This window comes from Teleopsis dalmanni, chromosome X (genome assembly GCF_002237135.1).
Source record: "Teleopsis dalmanni isolate 2A chromosome X, ASM223713v2, whole genome shotgun sequence".
In the NCBI taxonomy this organism is placed as follows: domain Eukaryota; kingdom Metazoa; phylum Arthropoda; class Insecta; order Diptera; family Diopsidae; genus Teleopsis; species Teleopsis dalmanni.
The window spans coordinates 6,036,328-6,060,174 of NC_051848.1; the positions used below are offsets into that span (position 1 = coordinate 6,036,328).

Consider the following 23,847-nt stretch of genomic DNA (forward strand, 5'->3'; position numbering starts at 1 on the left):
TTAAAAGGATCTATTAGTGGAATATAATTTTGGGTCAAATGTTTGACCGTCATCGTTTTTGTTTCTTATATTATACGACTTATTTAATAGGAACTCTTAATTATTTATATGTAATTAAAAATTATATTATATGAAGTTCATGCGGTTTGTTATCGTTGGATATATTATGAAACTGGAGTTGAAAATTATTTCTATGCGGAGAATTCTCAAATTTTCCATGCTTGAATACCATTAAGATCATTTGTAAAAGTAAAACAAAACTATTTCCAGCTCTACACCGAAATATAAATAAAAATAGCTTCAAAAGAACCCCGTGCTGAAAGCTATACCGTTAAGAACATTTGGATAATTAGCTATGTAACATCTAATGTCAAGACTCGGATAATATATTAGTACAAAAATTTAATCGAAATCTCAACTAGAAGTATTTTTCAAAAACGTCTACTTTTAGAACAACAAAATGGATGTGAGTTCTTGATCTTTATATTAGCCATAAAAATTAATTAGAATGTTTCGTTTTTAAGAATATATCGTAATTTTATTTTATTTTATGGAATATGAATATTTTTTTATATATGTTAATACTGCACAGCCAAAGAAGCTTTTATATCTTTGCTGCCTATCTCTCATCAAACTAAAAGCGATATCAACTTCCAAAATTAGAAACGTAACCTTGCTTATATGTATATGTCAGGTTGTTTTACTTTTACTGAGATAGGAGAGTCAAGCCAGTGTTGTTTGACTTTGTCTATGCATCGAGCACTGTATCAGTTTTACTGACCATCTTGGTCTGAAGTGTAAGCCATGTTTTTTTATTCGTCACCTTACAATGGGCCATTTTTTGAGTTCAACTGAGCTTTAGTGTGCGAGATCAATAATCCAACCTTACCTAACTCTTCGGCATATATCTCATAATTGAGTTTTAATTTTTTAAAAACTATTGAACTTTAATTTAAAAGAAATTTAAGTTTTAGCAACAAAAGAATAATAAACGCGTTATACAGAGGTCAAGTAATTACTACTTGGTAATAAGTAATAACCTAAGTTCATTTGCAAAGTTTCATTTAAATTGGATTATTCAATTGAAATAATGGTTGTATTATATTTTTTAAGACTTCCTTGATTTGAAAGCTTCATAAACACGTTTGTTTAGGGATCCATGTTCGAATATCATTAATTCAGATATTTTCACTTAGAAGTAATAAGTATTGGTGCGAACTCGCACCGAAATATTTTCTAAAGTAAGATAAAGCACTGTACAAACTATTCCATACTACTGATTTTGTTACAAAATTAAAACGGATTGAACATTCAATAGAAGAGAAGCAATTATTATTATTTCTGATCCGGGGCTATTAAAATGGCAACACTCAATGAATACTATGAGAGCTCAGCACTCCAATAGATTCATTACAACTTAAATAATATTCTATTAAATTAAATTAACACGCGCATGCTTGAAACTTCTAATAGATTTAGTTCCTATCAGCTTCTATCAACACTAATACGGACATTTTTACTCAACCAATTAGTTCTAGGTATAACAGTTACAAAAATAGCTGAGTAGATACTAGTATCTGTTGCGTTTTAGTCACCTGAACACAATTATTTAAATTTGCACTTGAATAACTAGTTACTGACGTAACTAATTGCTATAGTAAATGTCTACCACTAACTCAGTTATTCATTTTGACATATTGGAAACATATTGAACCAAAAAAGATTCAAATAAAGCTCAAGGCTATAAGTCTTTACTAATCGGGCATCAGTCTCCCTTATGTTTAGAGTATAAAGTCTTGTTAAACAACCAAGTCATTAAGCAAATCTGCATGTATGGCTTACAGCCTGTTCGTCAAACGTAGAAATCCTACAAAGAGATGAACCAATTATCCTAAGAATGATCACTGGTGCACCCTGGTATGTCAGAAATGAAAACATACATTTCGATTTGGAAGTTCAGATGATCAAAGTCGAGTTCGAGAGACTAAGGCGGAAACATGTTTCAAATCTTGAAAACCATGTGAGTCAGCTGGTTAAACCTCTTGCTAGTATGATAAATTCCTCTAGACTGAAACGGAATGATAGATCCGCCATTCTGCTTGCCTAAAGATCACTCTGATTAATTCAATTTATACGCCATGATATCTGGTAAATAAGTCCTGGCTACTTATTTATAGGTCATTTAAAATAATTCACAAATCATTATATATATTTCATTATAGAATGATTATATACAATAATTTGTAATGTAATGTCATTAATGATTCTAAAACTTATTGTAGGGCTTGAATTTAAAAGTGATTCAATAAAGACATATCGTTAAATAAAAAAAAAACTAACTCAGTTTAACAATGGTGGCCAACAGACGGTCGGTGTTAGTATATTTGTCAGACAGGTTTGTCAGTTTCAGGCCTTAACATTACGGAGTAATGATGTGGCGTATACGCTGCATATAAAAAACTTAAAAGTTTTGAGATCTTGTGCAGATATATGTATATTAAAACCGGCAGTAAGAATAAAGAATAAACGGGGTACTAGCTCTCAACGGAGCGGAGTACTGCGATCATGATTGATCTTTTGTGCGACTGTGTATTTGACACAGTAAGTGTCGTCAAATACTCGGTCTGTGGGTTACTAGCCTTGCGCCAACCACACATTCAATATTTTGGGATATAAAAATGTTTATTTTAATTTTATAATGAGTCATCTTCGTTGCCTATACTACATGAGAAGCGTGTTTGTGTGATTGCATATGTGGTGGCGTATGTAGGGTGTTTAAAGGGGTTTTTTTGTGGTTGCGTATGTAACGCATATAAGTCTGAAACGCTTATAGCACCAAATGCTGTGGGTAAATAATTTTTATAGTTAAAAACATTAGACGTTGCAATAGTTGGCAATATGCCAACTAGTAGTACAACACATTTATTATTGGTCATTTCAGCACCTCTACTTGGGGGTGGTGATGCCCCCAAGTATTGTTTTTTAATAAGTGTACACCGAAGTCGGCATTTCTCTTTTGATTATTAATAATTACAATGGTCGAGAAATATGGCAAAAATATAATGCAAAAGTAATTACAAGTACTTTATGTTAATAAAAATCAAGGCTAAATAAATTTTTATTGTTGCGCATAAATGTTTACTGAAAATTGCACTCGAACTCAAATCAAGGCAGTAGCGGGTTTTGACCAAAGTTCAACCAATTTGCCGTACTTTGAAATGTTGCCACAATCAAAGCTAAGCAAAGCAAAGACACACACACACACACATGAACAGAAACAAAAAATGTAGAGAAATCATATGAAAACACAGTAGAAGGGAAAGAAAAACGAAAACCAAAAGCTACTACTACTTGTAGCTTTTGTGGGCGATGCGGATGAGGATGTGAGAGGACGAGTGCGTTGTTGTTAAAGCTAGGGTAGCTGTAGAACGAGCACTTACATACACATACACACTTACTCGTGCACAAAACACAACATACAAAACACGATAAGGCGAACTGGCATGCAGGCGAACAGGCGTGCCAGGCAGACAGGAATGCGTGTAAATTTTGCAGATAGAAATCAGTAAAAATACTACATCGCCGCTGAGCACAACGCTTGGACTAGTGGCAGCGGAAAGCGCAACGTAAAAACACATTAGAATTTCACTGAATATCTTAATTAGAAATTAATAAATAATTTGAATGAATTTAGAAAATAATTAAAAATAATATTTTAACAATTTAAAACAAAATTCTTATTTATGCTTAAAATAATTAATTTAACAAATTAAAGTGTTTCAACTAATAAGGCAAACTGATTTTTGTGGCAAATTAACGTAAATTTTGCAAACATATTGCACAGTTAAAACTATAAAATAAATTAGTTGAATTAATAATAATAAATAAACTTTTTAAAGTCGACTCAAAGGTGAGTTATTTTATTATAAATAAAACATATATTCCACACTTTAAAGGATGAATTAAGTAGTAGAATTTCGCTTTGCGTTTTTTTAGTAATTTTAAAGTAATTAAAAATAAATTGTGTGCTCGCGTATCAGATTTTGTAGTTCTGTGTGTCACTGTGTTTCACTGTGTAAACGTGTAATTATAGTAATAAGACGCTTACACCGCCTGTTGTATGGCCCGAGGCGAAGGAGTTCACAGTTTTGTTTTTAATGTGCTATTAATGTTTCTCGGATTCGTGTACAGGCATTGACTTAAGTAAATTGGTGAGATCGGTGAGGTCGGTGAGGTCGGCGAGTTCGATGAGGGCTTAACATACTTGTCTTTTTAGTTCAATTTAAAATCATTTGTATTGTAAATCGTAAATTTTCAGACTTTGTGCCTGTCGACATCTTAACAGTTGTTCACACACATTTGCACATTTACTCAATTTCATTTACAATTTACTTGCCAACTTTTCTGACTTAATGTTGAAGTTAATTAATATGAGAAACTTACTTAAAATGCCATTAATCAAGCAACTGTAAGGTTGCGATTTCGTTACTTGTTGATTAATGCGAAGAAATTAATGAAAAACGTCTGTTTATCAGCTTTTAAGAATTTTAAATATTGTAATGAATAAAATATGTTTTTAACAATGTCTTTATACTTATATTTAATTTTATTTCGTATTTTCTTTCAACAGAGTATGATATTATTTAGTAATTTAAAATTATACTATAGTAATTAGCAGGACTATTCTATATGAAAAGTGTATTGTCTATGAAATTCTACTATTTAAACAATTTATAGTGGGTTTTTTTTTTAAATTCTAGCTAAAAATATATAATTTTTACTAAAAAATCACGCTTAAAATTTTTAAGTATTTTATTTCAAAATAATTTTCACAAAAGAATTTCTTAAAATCATTTTTAAAAAAAATTTTTTTCAACAATTCTTAAACATTTTTTTAAAATATATTTTTAATAATACAAAATATGATATGTCGTTCTAAAGACACAAATTTTTCAGATACACATTGTTTATACCTACTTAATTTTAAATTATTCAGTAATTTAAATTTGAATTTAAGTAATCATATATTATTTAATAATTTGAATTAACTACAAATGATTAAATAATTTATATTTTATTGCTAAAAGGTTACAAACAATTTTTAAAAGTTTAACTTTTAAATATTTAAAAAAAAATTATTTTTCAATACAGTTTTTAAATAATTTTTTGTAAAATAATTTTTACAAAAATTCCTTTTAAATTAATTTAGAAAAATTGTTTTTTAAAATAATTTCTAGAAAATTTTTTAAATAAATTTTTTTTTAAGATTTTTTCAATATTTGTTTCAAAAAATCTAGGATGTCTTTCAAGGACATCAATATTTTGAATTGAATTTGAAGCTTAGAGTTCTAATATAAAGCCATATTTGAGTAAAAAATAATTTCTATTAAGAAAATAATTTATTTTATTATAATAGACTTCAAAATTAAATTTAATATTTTTTATTTTTTTGAATATCCCAAAGTATATGTTTATCTTCTGCCTATCCACAATTATGGGTCGACAAATAATACATTTTGTAAATTGGCACATGGGTTTAATATAGTTACATTATTAGTATCTTTCACATACTTTATAATAGATGCATTCAGTCGCTTTTATCTTTTAGCAAAAGATAAAGTCTCTTGTGTAAGTTTTATATTAAAGTCGCTTGCTAAAGTCTCTTACTGATATATTGGTATCATTGTTGCATTATGTTAAACATTATGTTTTCACAATTAACAAATCCAACGTATATGACATTCAAGCCAAACCAAAGTTTGTATAAATTTAATTATTTATTAAAAATTAAAAATATGAATAAATAACAAATTAAAAGCAATATTAACAATTTAGGGAGTTTGGAAATTATTTTTTCAACAAAATTATTGTTAAAAACATTTATGCATTAATAAGAATAAACTTGTTACCAACTAATAAGTTAAAAAATTGTATATACTTTTTAAACACACTTTCTTAAAGACTTCATAACTAGTATCTTAGAGCAAAGAATAGTGTTGTTCTTTTGCGAAAAAATTAGAGACTTGAGCAAGAGACTTGTTGCTTTTTGTCGTGTTCCGGAGCGACCAAATATAAATAATGTAGTAACAATTTTTATAATAATACTTTATATTAGATATTGAAATGACTACATTGTAATCTTTTGATTATTGATGATTTTGATTTTCGTTAGTTTGCTAAGTCCATATATATTTAATGAGACTGAAACCTAATAACGAGTTGTAATAGACAGTTCAATAAATGAGTAATTGTTTGACTTGAAGTATCAGGCTTTGAACTTTAAGCTTCTCAAAATTACAGTAGTGACTTCTACAATTAGAATATTCAATTTTAGCATTGATTGCACAAACAACGTGTTACAACAAATTGATATCTAATTGTGTTTGTTAGTGTTTATATAATAATATTCAATGTTATAGCCCGATATCTACAAAACTAAACTTTGCAATAGTAATATATAGTTTAGTGGAGAAAGTTGTTTAAAAATGCTTTTTATATTTAAATTTTAAGATTCATAAAACCCATAGATATGTTTACATTTATATATTTTATTTCACTTTTTATATATATTTTATAATAGACTTGATTTTTTACGCCTGTAACCATTATGTAAAACCATTATGGTTTAATGCCATTAGTACCCAAACATTTTAACAAGAAAAAATTGAATATTTGAGAAATATCAATAGGTCTGCATAGTCTCACAAACTACTTTGCTGAAAACGTCTGAGAGGCAACAGAGAGGTGCTACTATGTTACCAGATATGGTGATATATACTTGAATATGGTGACACTATACTATATTTTGCGTTATTGTTTTAATAACACAGCGACGAAATTGAGACTTACATTTATTCTAATTATGCGGAATAGATCTCAACCAGAATAAAGATACCATCTCATCGTGTTACTCTGTAAAAATATTTAATAAAAAGTCAATGTCAAGTTTAGTCAATGACTCAAATACTGAAAGGCACTTCAAACTTGGTTTTATTAACAAATAAATGCCTAAACTACAGCTGTATATAAATGTTAATACATAATTAATAATGTTAATACATAATACATAATTAATAAATTAAATAATGTTAGATTTTAGTGTAATTCTTAATTGAAATAGAATTTTTTGAATATTTTAATGAACCTTTTGCAAAGAGTTATTCTAATATTTTTATTCAAATATCCTTTTAATAAAGCCAGTAAAAAAACAATATTTTTTTTGTCGTTATCTTAATAACAGTTTTATTATATACCGGGTTAGGCGATTGAAGTGTTACTGACTACACACAGGTCCTGTCAAATTTATATTGTTTATATTGTTTATAAGCCACCACAATCTTTGCATCTAAGTTTTATAGAACAAAAGTTATTCGAAGTGGAACTGAAACGTAATAGTGTGATTGCGTTCAAATACCTCAAAGTGAACGAGACCAAACCACTAATGGCTATTGTGGTGAAGAAGAAAAAACAGCAACATCACTTGAAATGGTTTGGAGAGTGAAGGTTTGACTTGAACGAAATTCACGTCGTAGAGATCGAATGGGAAAAGAACTGAAAATATCTCAGCGAAGCATCCAATGCATATTCCAAAATGACCTCAAGGTTACAAGATTGTGCCTTACAAGTTCCGAAAAGCACAAGATCTAACACACAAGCAACAAAAAGTTAGACTCGAAACTGTTATGCTTCTGACAAATTTCTAAACATTGTGTTTTCTAATGTGAAAAATTTCCCTATTAAGCAGTTCATAAACTCTCAAACTAAACGAGTTTACTTAACTGAGCGCTCTGCTGTCCACTGCCATTTAAGACACGAATGGCCACCCGAAGTAATTTTCCATCTCAAGTAATGGTATGGATGCTCTCCAATCGTTTTCATCGAGCTAGGTATCAAAGTCAATATCTGGAAAATGTCTTAGAGGTTGCTTTCGAGCCGTGAGCACGAAAACATTTCGGTCGTAGACCATGAACGTCCCAACAAGACTCGGCACCAGTCTCTCAAAGCTCGTGTGAGCCAAGAATGGTTAAAAATCATGGTCCATACATCATTTTATCCAAACAATGATTTTCGAATGCGCCAGATGCAAATCAGATAGACTATTCCATCTAGGCCATTTTGGAGAGGAAGGTAAGAACTAAAAGATATGCCATTATTCAGCAATTAGCCAAAATATCGGAAGATCATATTTGTGAAGTTTAATGGTGGCTACATCGAGGAAGAGTGAATAATTTCTGAAATATTTTGATGATATGATCGTTTGAATAAACGTTTAATCCTTTATTAAACCCTTTTCCATCTTATATATCAGGGCTGTCCAGACCAGAGATAATGGCGGGCCAATACAATCTTTGTGCAGATTGGAGGGTCGCAAAAACAAATACATACATCCATGGTTTTTTTTGGAAAAAATAAAATTAATTTTTTTTGGGATAAAAATTAAATAATGCAATTTTACAAAAAAAATATAGCAAAGGAAAATTTGTGCAATTGAGGTAGATTAGAAATATGCCGCGGGCCGTACTTATATTAGTCGTGGGCTGCGTATATATTAGCCGCGGGGCACATGTTGCCTGTGGGCTGTGCTTTTGACAGCCCTGTTACAGGTATATGTTTAATTTTGTTGGGCAATACTTTCAAGCAATGTTGAAGAAAAATATTGAATAAATTAAGAATAAATGAGAAAATTTGTATATGAGTAATAAATTGTGTTAACGAAATTTAATTAATTTTATTTTAGAACATATTGTGTTACTTTTAAATAAAATTTTTGTATTCGTTTATATAATATTTCACAAATATTAAACATCATTAAAATATTTATTTGTTATTATTTCTGCTGTGATATTTATTTCCACATCATGGTATCCTCGAATGACGGAAGTGAATTTCCTTTTAAAGGCTTATACAAATGGTAAAATAAGCCTTTTGTTTGATTTCCTCTAGAATATTTTATTTTTTGTGGCTTCATCGATGCTTTAAACTCAGTGAAGTACAAAATTTGTGAAATTTGTATGCCAAATGAGCACAGGATTTCCTTCAATTTTCCACATTTAATGTGGAACTTTCCCTCCACAGTACCAGCATAATATTTCTGTTCTGCCTACTACTCTGCCTACCCGTCTCTTCCATTTTCCATTTAAAGCGGAAAATTTTAGTAGTGAAAACTAATATTTGTTAAGGTTTTTGTTTAACAACGAACGGTTGAAAGCAATTATCAAACAAGTTTACGCAAATATCTCTCAGATGTTTACTTTCCTGTAATCATTTTTTGTATGATAATATTTTGTGTGCTGAAATTTCACTCTCCACTGCCGGCTATTGAAAGTGTCTAAGAGCAATGTTTTTTCTGGTTTTTTTGGTTTTTTTTTTTAATATTAAGCACTTAAAATTTACTTTTATGCTTAAAACAAAAAAAAAAAAAACAAAAAACATGAGTAAATTTAATATATACTTTTTTTGTTTTCCTTGTGGAAAAATCTGGCGGAATATGGAAAAATGAAAATTTGCTTTCCTCGCTCGGCGGCTAATACAACAAAAACTTGCTTCTAGCACTTAAGTAATCAAATACACAGGCTCACACCGCCGGCACGAGGGACTGGTACAGTACTGCTCCATTCTATGGGGACTCGGCATGGATTTGTGTGGATATTTGACACTTCGTATATGAAAGTAAAGTAAACATGTAATGTGAAGAGTATAGAAAAAGAACTTATGTACAAAACAGCTTACTACATTATTACTAGTTTATTACATGGACTCGTATCTATGTTTATTTTATGTTTTAATTAATTTTTAATGCAATATTTAATGTGGTCATAGTCGCGGTTGTATTAAGTTATTTTCCTTCAGTTTTATACTTTGGTAAGCCTTGTGGTTTAGTGAGTGAATTGCCATAAAATGTAATAAAAAATGATAAAAGATTAGTTAATTAAGTATGTTGACTTTGATGTATGTATAGTTACGGTGTTGCATTTAATAACAAGAGATTAAAATAACGTTAGAAAAGTATCTATACATCACATGGGATCTTATTGTAGGCATTCAAAGTTGAGAGAAAAATTTAATAACATTTTTTTGTAAGTTAGCAAAAGTTAGCAAAAATGATAAAAGATTAATTAATTAAGTATGTTGAATTTGATGTATGTATAGTTGTGGTGTTGCATTTAATAACAAAAGATTAAAATAACGTTAGATAAGTATCTACTAACAAAAAAGCATTTAGAAAAGCATTTAATAACAAGAGATTAAAATAACGTTAGGAAAGTATCTATACATCACATTGGATCTTATTGTAGGCATTCAAAGTTGAGAGAAAAATTTAATAACATTTTTTTGTAAGTTAGCAAAAGTTAGCAAAAATGATAAAAGATTAATTAATTAAGTATGTTGAATTTGATGTATGTATAGTTGTGGTGTTGCATTTAACAACAAAAGATTAAAATAACGTTAGATAAGTATCTACTAACAAAAAAGCATTTAGAAAAGCATTTAATAACAAGAGATTAAAATAACGTTAGAAAAGTATCTATACATCACATTGGATCTTATTGTAGGCATTTGAAAAATAAATTTAATAAAATTTTAAGTTAGCAATAGTGACATACGTTAAATGCTATGTCTGCTCCATTCAATTCTATGGCTTGAAATCTTGAACTTTAAAAATGATAACAACGAACAAACCCGAAGTGTTTGAAATGTGGTGCTACAGACCTTAATAAAATAATAATAAAAATATGAATTAATAATTTAAGATATTCACCTGCAAAACGATATGAAAAAATGAGACAACTAATTGCATATGATGATTAGTTCAATAATATAATGAATAATCATTATATATAATTTACACTAATGTAATAAATATAAATTTTCAACAACTCAAAGCAGCAATGACCACAGCAAAAAATAAATTAAATAACATAATCATTATTTGAGGCTGAAGTATATTATATTAATTACATAAGTAAATAATATATATACTCCTTAATGAGCATCAAACTTTTCTTAACATTTCTCGTATACAATAATTTCCTTCTTAAGTAGTCTTCAATTTGTTCCTTTAATACAGATATAAGATACGATTTCAACAAAAACATAAGTACTATCAATATATCGGCGTCATTATTGACATACAGACATGCAATTATATGTTTATATAACTGCATATTTGTTTTGATATAGAACTTAAAATATTAGTTCTGCTTACTTTATATATTTGTAAGTGTACCGGCCAACTTCGACACATCATCATAATTACTATATATTTATTTCAATATATATATACATATTTTTATATATATTGTACCAATATAAAAAAGTATTTACTTTGCAAGGACACTTGCCAATATGTTTTTATGTTTTATTGACCATTCCATCAACAACACAAGGATAGTCATTAAAATACAGTTTCGCAAACAACGTTCATAATTTATTCAGGTTATTATTATTTACATTTATTTGCCACCAATACTCCACAGAGTAAAGTTCCTGCCACCGAGTTAGGGTCACATAGCTGTAAGTGAGCCAAGTTTTACCATAACTAGTTTTAAGCAACTCTTTAAATTCCATAGCTGTAAACTAAAATTTCTCCTCAATGGAAAAGTCTGAAAAGAAACCTTTTCAAACTTTATATTCAAGTGAGAGATATATATGCATGTCCGTTTTTTAAATCGTTTATAAACCAATAGAAAAACTATATTTTAGAGAACAGAAATACCACTGCCACTAGAAGGGAACCTTCAACTAAAGAGCAAGACTAGTATTTTCTATAGAAAACACTCAGTACTGTATCTTCTAACGTACGTAATACTGAAAATTGATTAATCAATTAATCAATATTAAATAAAGTTATTGGGTACTCACAGCTTGAAAAAATAATGGGACTACTCTTCAGAAGATATTTTTTTTATATTACATACATACATATTAATTATAATTTTAAATTAAATTCTTCGCTTTATCTACAATTAAAGGTCATAAGTTTTGTTCTAATTTTAGTTATATTTGATTTGTGTTATGAATGGTGAAGAATATAAGACATATATTTTCGGAAAACTTTAGGTTAGGTTAAGTACAACATTGGATTTTAGAAAATATCAATAGTTTTTGTATGGATTGATGATCATATTAGGACATAGTCTATGATTCATATAATTTCAAAGAGAGTCACATTCGTTAGAATGTGTATTATTATTAATGATTTAGAGAGAAAATAAAGAGACAAGTAGCGTACGACAGCAGCCTAAAGCGGGTATTAACATACACATCATTCGATTCACATCATTCAAACTTCTCAGTAAAAAATACTACAAAATAGAATTATATGCGCATTGAAACGATGTTTTCGTTTCTATGACTTAAAATGGATTGAATTTTGCATGAAAGCCGACATAAAACCCGATTGTACGAGTATATGAACAAAAAAAAGGAGCAAGACTGAAGAAAAATCAAAATAAAAATGTTGCTATTACACTTGAGTCTTGGCAAAAATTTTGTATATCTACACGCCAAGTCAACAGCCAGGAATCATGTGTAATACTCGCTTAGGACACAATCTTTAATAACTAAATTCTGTTACTTTCCTTATTACATATTGAATATGATACATAAAAATGTAGGTTAGGTTAGGTTATGTTGGCGATGCTAAGACTTGTTAGCCTACTGCGTTCCCGTATAAGATCGTAGAGGTCAAAAAATCATCTTGACGATTAGAATATATTTCAGAAACTTCATGTATGCACATAAATTGTAATCCGTTTAAAACTGGAAAGTTTGAAAACATCTGTTTTTTTATATACAACTTATATACTTATACACATATATAATTTGCGCTTATTTAATATAATTAATGAAGGCATATATTATTATATTTGCTATAACTGTATTTTTATTTTTGTGAAAAGTAACCCTGTTTTTAATACTTGTTTACTGCTCTTTATGTACCTTTTGTCGTTATGGTTGCTATTACTGATAATAAAATATATCAGAGACTTTAATGTGTTACAATGGCTTGTTTTCCATGCTGTCGGTGGTAATTCAATAAAAATATCTGTTGCTTTTCTCGTTAAAAATGTATATACATATATATATGTTTATATATATTTAAGGAGGTTGTTTTTTTTGAACTGCAAGAATTGTTTTCACACTTATCTACAATTTAAAAAATATTTTGTTTTGAGTCGCTTATTGTGGTATTATAAATTTTTTACTGAAGTTATCAAACACAAATATTTTGTTAGTATATATTTCGAAATATAGGTACAGGAGGTCAATCTATGCAAGAGTCAAGTGTAATGTAACGTAAGCAGAAATTTCATATAACTTTTGATACATAAATATATATACATAAGAATTTGTAACATAATGATTCTACAAAAGAATACTATTTAAATTTAACAAACAAAAATATAAATATAATTTATTAGCTCAATTATTCTACAATTGGTTTATGATTTTATTCTAATATATAACTGTAAGCGAATTTGTTAATGGACTTTGATAGCAAATTAATAAAACTTCAAGTCAAAAGATACAAGTAAAATACGGCTCTGCGTCAATTGGCTAATGAACACTGACTCTGAGCTTCAAATTTGGCAGGGTACGAGTTCAATTCTTGTTACTTGCAGTCCCGAAAAACTATTTACGAATAATTAGATATAAGAAATAATTCAAAGACCACTGACTTGGCAATACTCGAAACAGCGTTGTATGGTCAGCCAAATTTTAATAAATTAACTAAATTTTTTTTGTTTGTCCTTTCTTTCTTTGCTATTCGACCCTTTCTAATTAATATTATATAATTAATTATTATTATATAAATAAAGTCATGATATTTAAAGTTTTAAAGTTTCAAATATCAAGGAAACACTCACACATTTAAAAAGTCTGAGAGTTTTCGTTTCTCAAAGTATGAGATAACAAAGTATGAGGCACTATTAGCCCAAAACGTGTCTAATTAAATGAACTTAAAATCTTTTTCTGTGTTTTCGTCAGATATATATAAGCGTATCTTAAATTGTTACCTTTTAACTCCTAACACGGAATCTGATATTGAGTAATTTCGATTCAGAATTATATTAAGCACTAATAAAGCTAGTGAGTTCTAGTGTATTTCATTTTCGTATGATAAATACATATGTTGTTTTTCACATATTCATTCCGCATATATTTTAAAAATATGTAATAATTTTCTATATAAATATAAATATATATATATATAAATATCTCCTATATACTAACATTATACAAATAACTTTAAAAGCTTTCTATAGCACCAATAGAATTAGATTTAATACGCGCCGATTGATATTCTTTGAGAAAAAAAAGGAAAAACAAAATTATCCTAAATTCCAGTCAAAATGTGAGAAAATTTAATTAAATTGAAAACTTCTCTAAAGTAATTTTGAATTTTTATGCAAAATTAAATTTTCTTCTGAAATATAGAAAATCATTCGAAAAGGACATTTCAAGTCAAAGTAAAATAACAACAAAATTGAAGGAAAATAATTTTAAAAGAATCTTTATGTAAATGACTTTAAGAAAGGATAATTATTCAAATTGTTGTGCCTAATATTTTTTTGTAATTTACTCGGAAATATATATTAAGTTGCTGAAAGGTTAAAATTTACTTAAATTAAGACCAATAAGTACTTAACAACATAAAATATTATATGATTAAGAACTTATGCTTTAAACATGCTTTAAAATATTTCACATTACATACATTACTTATATTTTATTGCCTTCATTGCTTTTCACTTCTAATAGAGCATAAGATCTTAACAACTCTATTGAATACTATAGTGTTAAATGTTGTTAAGAAAATTAAATCTATATATAATTAGACGATGTAAGCTTTCCAATCCATCTTTCTCTTTAAGTCTGCGATAGTGCTTCTAGTCTTTGACTTCGTAAAAATTTCCATTTTAGGACTTGCAAGTCTTTTATGTTTACTTGTCTCTATTACTATTCATTTCGTATACATTATGGCAAGAAAAATTTGCAGATATGTCGAATAGTCATTAGGTAGGTATTCGGTTTGTCTGAAAGTTGATTATACATTTACATATAACATAAAAATGCTATCAGACAGACAAGCTGCTTTAAAGTTCTTGAGTTCAGTCCAATTTATATCTGGGACACTTTTTGTCTACTACACAACTCTAAGCAAGATATCGACGTAGCTCAATATTTCTCTAATCCGGGTTCCCAGTCATAGAGATATTTTCAACATATGTAAACCAGACGAGCTAGCCAGTAGGGGTGCTACAGGACTTTACTCGAAACACCTAAAGAATGTGGTCATACGGTTAACACCAGCAAACTGTTACTGAGTTTTGTCTGTGTTGAACTTTTTAATTAAAAATGGGAAGACTCAACGATATGTAGATAATATCTCTATGCAATTTGGTCACATTCCACTAAAATGAAATCCAATATTCTTCTTGAGATGCCACGTAGAGATTTCAGTGTTGTGGTAGGTTTGCTTACAGGTCATTGTAGATTAAACAACTGTGCTAGAAAACTGAATCTTCCATTGAATGTTAACTGTTGGAGCAGTGGGGAAAATGATGAAGTTGCTTCTCATCTGCTTTGTCTTTGCCCAGCTCATGCACAGTAGTGACTCAATTTTTTAGGGGTGTTAACATTCTCCTAAATCCCAAATTTCTACATTATATGGTAACGCAATAGGTATAACAGTATAACCTAACTTAACCTCATCTACGTCGAATACATTTATTAATAGACTTGACTTACATTTTAAAAAGACTTGACTTCCATATATTGTTTAATAAGCCAAGTATTAAAGTACGTACTAATCCGCTGGGTCATCTGTATTAAATTATATAAATTACTAAATTGTCTTAATTTCTTGATTTTTCAACTTGATAATTGGGTTTCACATTGGGTTCAGTTAGATTTAAAAGACATGTGTTGATGCAATAATTAAAAACTAAATTAAATGACGACTTTTGCAATATTGTGGTGCTAATAAAGCTGCTAAGAAGAGCCAAGCCTGGTTGATATCACAAATTAGACTTTACAAAAAGAATCTCTAAGCCTTATCTCCGTGTGGGTAGTAACAAAACTCAGCTTTTACGTTGCTTAGACAGAAGAATAACCTCTGCTGCTATTAAAAACAGTCAACCCAATTTTCTTTCATATTTATAAGTGTTCCAATATAATTGGTGCCAAAGCCCAAACACAATATAAATTTAAAGATATAGGATGTGATTGACTACACGTACTACTAATTCATTTACCGGATAATATTTTATAACTATTTAGCGGGTTTACGTTAATTGTGTGCTAGGACTTTGATTGAGTAGGATTGCAATTACTGTCAACATTCGGTAAGGTAAATATGATCACACCCATTATCTTACACCCATTAAGATAATGTTTTTTACCGCCAACAAGAATATAAAAGCAATATTATTAAGTTTTATTAAATTTTTATCAAAAACAATATATTTCTCTCTTTAAATTTAATAATATATAATATAATTATATATCTTAAAAAATTGCTATGAATTAAAGTTTTTATTGTAGTTTTCTTAACTAAATTTCTACAAAAGTGAGAATAATGAAATAATAAAGGAATTCCTTTCACTGAAGTTACTTCGCATAATAACAGCAAAGGTCTCTGAAGTTGAATCGTGACTTGAATAAAATTCTTATTGGAATTGGAGATTGAATGAAACTTAAATGATTTCCTTTGAAATATTAAACTAAATGCATGTCCTTGCAATAGAAAATATTTACTGTGTATGTAAGTTTCCAAAGTGTTGTAAAAATATATTTTGATATCAGTTCCACTAATATTTGAGAATGCTTTCCTTCTTCTCCAGTTGAGTAAATGTCAAAAACTAGTGTAAAAATGCATAGTTGTTTTTATTTTTCAAAAACTTTTATTTAAGGTAATAGTTCATGATCTGTACTGCTTGAAACTTTAAACTTTTTGAACTTTTTCCTCAAATTAAAAATCTATTGTTTTTGACACATTTGATACTGCTTCTGTTCCAATTAGCATTAGACATTACACTTAAAACTATCCTTAGTGTTTTAAATTACTTTCTAGCAAAAATAAACTTAGGTAATGGAGAATAGTTTAATGAAGTTATTTGTAATATTTGCATTAATTGATGTATTAAGTTATTCTTACACTTTATTCTTTTACTTTAAGTTAATTAAGAAAAATATGGTTTTTTAAGTTTTATCTAAAAGTCACAAGTTAATTTACAACTCATCAACGAACCTACCGGATAATCTTAAACTTGAATAAAAATGAAGTATTCAGTCCTAAAAATAATTTAAACTAATTAAATAACATATTCTTATATTCATATAATAAACACATATTCATATAATACAACAAACTTTTACTTTACACAGATTAGAGTAGATTATGCTGACAGACCAAAAAGGCGACGCGTAGACCACGCGATATCATATCAGAATCTTATTTTTAGCGATTGTGTGCATCACTTAGGAAATACGTTTTATTAGCAAATTTTACTCACTCAATACAGCCATTTAACATATGTTCCAAGTCCATAGTTACACTAGTTAATAGTTCAAAAACTACTACAAAAAAAATTACATAGAAAAAATAAACAAAAGTGCTACATATTAGCACCAAAAATATATAAAACAAGCAGCAAAACCGATCAAACGAAAAAATTCATAAACAAACAGCACCAAAAACTAGTAAAAGTGTTGACCGACATTTAAAAGTTGTGAGAGATTCTAGACAAAGCGGCAAATAATGATGTCTGCAACGCCTATTTATCATCTATGTGAAGTAAAAACCTAACTCGTCATGCCTCATATTCACTCATGCATCTTACGTTGGTAACAGTGTTTAAGCCCAGATTAAATTATTTAATCTTTTATATAATTTATTTAATTTATTTTAAAATATACCAAGTACTTTTTTCTATCGTTGTAGAAAGTTATTGTTGTCTATCTAATTAGTATATTCGGTGCATACTTTAGACAAGCACTCCAACTCTGTTACAATTGATATAAACTCGAAGACAAAAGCGAATTTGCTGAAATATGTATAGATATATTCAAAATGTAAAGATCGAAATAGAAACTAAAATTCCTTTAAAAAGAAAACCGACTTGACTACACCTTCTTTATTATTTGAGAAAGGTATTGTTATCAATCTAATTAGTATCTTTGATGATGCATTCTTTGGACAATAATTCCAACTATTTCCCTATTGTTTTGGAAAGTTTTTGTTTTTAATCCAATTAGTATCTTCGATGATGCATACTTGAGACAATAATTCCAACTCTTCAATAATTAACATAATATCAATACACGTGGAGCACTTTCCCTATTAATTTAGAAAGTTATTATCACCAATCCAATTAGTATCTTTGGTACATACTTTAGAAAAGAATTTCACTTTTGCAAAGATTAATATAACATGGATATATATACTATATAATGCTTAATTAAAACTTTTTAATTACTTCGGACGAATTGACTTATGATTTCAATAAAATTCAACTTTTATATTAAGGACGCCTACAATTGCACTTTAAAAGGACTTAACGAAATGTCAAAAGTTACAATTTAATACATACATTGTTTGTTAATGTTCCTTTATTTTTATACTCAATATTGCATTCTTTTAAAAACTTATTTTTTTCTTCAAAACAGGTACAATAATTTAAATGAAAAAAAATGTTAACTCTTTTTTTAATTATTTTCTTTATATGAAAAACACCTCCATAAACGTCTAAACAGCGGAAATTGAATCTAAGTGTTCAAAAGAAAAGTTTTGAAGTATATAACTGAGATTCCCATTCTATATATAAAAGGTAACTAAACAAAATCAAAAATCAAAGATATTTAAAAGATCAACTGGGAGCTAAAGAAAAAAGATTCTATGAATGTGAAGAGATGAAGATTTTAGACTAATATTCTAATATAAACCCCCAAGTAAATTTATTAAAAATAAAACTATTACAGCAAAGTAATAAAACTCTAGTATAATATGCAAACATAAATGTCAAGTACCGCTTTGGGTCAGTTGGTTAAGGAGCGCTGACTCTGAGCTTCACATTTGACAGGGCACGAGTTCGATTCCTGGTACTTGCAGAATTATTTCCTAGACCACTGATGATGGGTATTTGGCATTTGATAATACTCGAAACAGTTGTATGGTCAGCTAAAAATTAAATAAATTAAATAAATTAAATAAATTAAAATAACATAAAATGAATTTTTGTTTTTGTAGTTCACTATTCTTCGAAAAACCTCTTTATATTATAGCTTAATATAAATATCAAAGAGAACTATTAACACAAAACATATTAAATATTGTAACAAACACTACAATGATTAGAAATCCTTTCAGAAAATTGAATTTATAGTCAAGAGAATAAAGCTCGCTGTACAGACTAACAGTTCCATTACAGGTTGCTCTCCTACAATTTAATTGATCATATGTAGAATGTAGAATATTTTTGAATACCTGAGTTAATATTTGAAGCCCTTCTTTTATTTTTATAAATTATTTTTCATTCTTTGAACAATAAAATAACTTTTTGAAGTTAATGTGCGTCATCCGGATGTGCAAATATATTGTTCCGAATAGTGTGACGATCTTGTCACAAATTATTTCATATAAATATACTTATTAATGTTTTTATTATTTGCATTGTATTTAGTTTTAATTATGTTATCTATAAAAATAATATGAATATATACCGAACTATTATTTCCTATGACTAAACTAGTTAAACATTGAGAAAACATCTCTTATAAATACATAAGGAAACCTTTTTATGAAATAATTAAAGCAGTTGCAAATGGCATTCGTCTGATATCTCTCAACTGGACGTTAATTCAAGTTTTTGGATCGGATAAAAGTAAAGTGCGCCTTTTAAGCAAAATATATCAGACAAAACCAAGTTAATGCGATTAAATAGCTCCAATTCAGCAAACTACGAACTAGAAAGCTCGAGCAACGCTGATGCCCAAAAAATCTGTTATCTTTACATCAAACGACACACAGTGTGCCAAAACAGAAATTAGCAGAGCAAAAATTTGTATTTTCTGTATCAGTAGAGATATTGAAATGAAATTTTTCTAAGACTTAGGAAAATTCATAGTTTTTGAGATAACTAAGAAAATGTGAAAATGAACCACTTTCGGCCATAAATTTAGATGGGTTCTGGTATGCCGATCAAATTAGATTCAAAAGATTTCTCTACTGGTTTAAAAAATACAGAGTTTTCATCGTCTACTATCTGTTTTGGCATACCGTGCGACGGAGGACTTTAGAAACTTTTATAAATTATAGGAATTGTCAAACATTTCCTCACCACAAAAATCAGATTATTCAATAAAAACGTTAAAACATCACTACCCTTAAATAATACTTAAATAATTAAATAATACAATTCTAATGTTTCAATTCCCATTTACTTCACCATGTGCTACATATAAAAGATTTAAAGCAGAATACAGCTACTTGAATTGTTAATAGATGGTTTAATATAAATAATAAAAATAATGGATCGTTTGTAAAGCTATCAAAAATTTTATCATTGACGAAGCTCGTATATATAGTTTATAATTTTTGATACGTTTATAATTCAAAGATGTTCTTCCCCATACCATATAAGCATCATGTGGAATATATGAAGTTGTATTAATTTTTTTTTATAACCGTAGATATGTTGTGTTTTTCTTCGATGACGCAGAAAATACGAGTTCATACTTGATCTATCAAGTTTTGACTTATTGTCTACACGAAGAGTTATATTCAATAGAGAACTGAGAACACCTTGTGAAGTATATTGCGAAGTATATTATTTGAAACTAACCGTTAAAGAAGTTTGATGAAAAGGTTTCTACAAGTATTTTGGGGCTTTCGTTTAATCTTAATTTTTTTTTTTTAGGAAATGAATGTCAAATTAATCAACGTTGATTCAATTTAAGCTTGCTTAATTAAAAAAAAGAGTTCATAGAATTTAATTTAGAATTTACTGGGTATTTATTTATATGTGGATTAGCTTTTGTGTTGGTAAGCTGGAGACGTAGAAAATTTCTAATAAGCAGTTATCGCAGTTAACTCGCAGTTATCGAAGAAAATAATCAATATTGAGGAAAGCAATATTATCACTCTAGCACAGTTCCGGAGTCACTCTAGAAATTACTGATTTATATTATCAAGACCGATAAGGTTGCACTCTTTCTCGGCTACTATTTGGTGGTGTCATTGATTTTGTTACATTATAAGCAACTGGGGAGAGTTGAGGAAAAATTCCCCTAAAATTCCACACAACATATTTCAAGTTTCTATCATTTATATAGCCTGAGATATGGTCGTTTAAAAATGTGCTTACAATGCCATTTCTCAAAACAACATGGGTCCATATCTCCTAGCAAAAAAAAATTTAATAATATTTTCCGAGATATACGGGTCTCTTTATTTCATGAAAGTAGCTCATAAAAAAAAAATTTAATCAAAAGGATGCCCGATTTGTAAAAGAATGACCTAGTATATACTTTATATAATTACTACTTCATACCATTCGTATCATTTTTCTAACAGAAATTTATGGCAATACGATTAGTCAACTGTTAGCATATTTGGTATTCATTTTACTACTTCAAAGTTTATTATATTTGCAGTGTGATAATCTTGAACACGTCCTTATGTCTCGCATTAAGTTTATAGCACCGAAATGACTATTTATGTAATGAAAAAAGAAATAAAATTTTTTGGTTCTATATTAAGTACTACTATATCCTTTAAAAATGAAATATTCTCATGGGTAAGTGTTGTTGTAAAGAGCATAAAACGTTTTTTTATGTTCAGAAGCTTTACAGAGGAGATATAGTTTGACGGTCGTAAAAAAAATTACTTGAGAAACTTCAACGAAACAAGAGAAAAGTGCAATGAAAATGCATAAACCAAAGACGCAAGATGCATTTCATGGGTAAAAAACTGCGTAAGCTTAATCCTTTGGCATTTACAGTCCTTTTTCCGTTTTTATTCTGTACTGTTAATAAAAATGTGGCAATCCTTTTCAAATATGCAAGAATATTCCATTAGTAGATGGCGAATGCATAATCCTGTTTGTCATCATCATCACTTGATTTAACAATGCATGGCATGCATACATGAATATTAAGAAGGAATTTTTTATAGCAGTGCAGACGAAAGCAACGAATTCATTTCGGAAAAACTTGGAAATGGATATATAACTTTATGACATTTATATAGAAGCTAGTGAAATGTATGTCTGCTTTAAGAACAATAAAAATGTTTTACTATAGAAGTGCAGTGGTAAACATGTCGAGAACACTGTTATATATTTACTTTTGGAATAGGGATTTCAAATAGATAATTTTATCTAAAATATACAACAGGTTGTAGTTTATCTGTCCTCTGCTCTTTTTTGAAAAAAAAGCGTCCCAATAATTTGTACTAATTATAAGGGCATTAGCCTCATATTCTCCCCATACAAAGTCGTTTTAAGTGTATTTTGTAAAAAGTAAATCACATGACAATTTACTCACTGGACCTTGTCAATACAATTTTAAGCATGATCTGTTTATATTATATATTAATACTGCAATTCATTTAGAAATGTTCACATAAATAATATCAACATCGTTCTCTTTTTTGTCGATTACAAGCCAGTAATCGATACCCTCATAAAGTGTCACGTTAATGCCTGCGCTCTATATCCTTAGAATCTATTACTTTTCTGCAGAAGAGCGTTTAGCAGTAACCATATTTTTGTTAGCATAGAATAAATAGTGTTAGATCATTTTCATAGCGTATCAAGATTCAGATAATGTTTTATTCTTCCTTGTGAATTCTACAATATGGGCTTACACAAGACAGATCTTCATCGAGCTTAAACAAACCTTTACAAGTATCATATTAGTACTGTTTTTTCTGCCACTGAAAAGAACTTGGTGAATCATTTAATAAAATTAAAGTAAATTAATTAATTTAAATTATTTTAATTTAATTTATGTTAATTCAATGTAAATTAGTCTTTTTTAAGAATAATTTAAATCTTCATAAAAGAATTTACACTCATTAAGTTGTGATTAAAACATTAATTTTTTGTGATTTGTTTAATTTTTTTATTTAAGATAATATATTTTTTAATCAAGCAATTGAGAATTGTTTTTTTTTGACTATATCTCATTCTCATGGTTGAAACGAAATATAAAACGGGATATATTAACTACTCTTACTATGAAGTTGAATGAAAAAAGTCACTTTATCTGCTGTTTTTGTTAATTGTCGAATTAAATTCTGCTAACAAATAACTCCGGCTCCATGGACGACCATAGGACACACTTCATCTGTTATCAAATGGAAAAGAGGTTACATTTATGAATAAATTAGGTGATTTGTTTTTTGAACTCATTCTACATCACATGAATTTATTGGAACCGCAAGTGAATGTGAGCTCACATCCTTGCGTTTCCGTGTATATATGAACTTCCTTGAGAATGTATGAACTAGGAAACGTGCTGGTAATATATAAAAAAGGTTAATTTATTGCATGAATGTTAATCAGTTCTCCTAACCGCATCGTATGTACTGTATGTGATATTGTTTTTTTGAAAAAAGTGAAATAAGGAAAATATATTGCACGGATTGAATGTGTTACTATACAATATAGGACACTGGTTTACCTTAAAGGGATGATGTTATTAAAAAAAGAGGTTATAAAGTGTAATTTAAAGTTATGTATGTAATAAGTATCAGTTTAAAATCGGATTACAAAAAGTGAATTCTACAAATACTAATACGGTACAGTTTTTATAGACTAAGTAAAAAATTAAATTTTT

General features: G+C 28.6%; 1 protein-coding gene across 1 annotated transcript in view; it reads left to right on the plus strand.

Moving 5' to 3' along the window:
• The window catches only part of LOC119687458 (titin homolog), a 35,537-nt gene that overhangs the window by 3,586 nt on the left and 8,104 nt on the right, over window positions 1-23,847 (plus strand). The window lies entirely within an intron of this gene.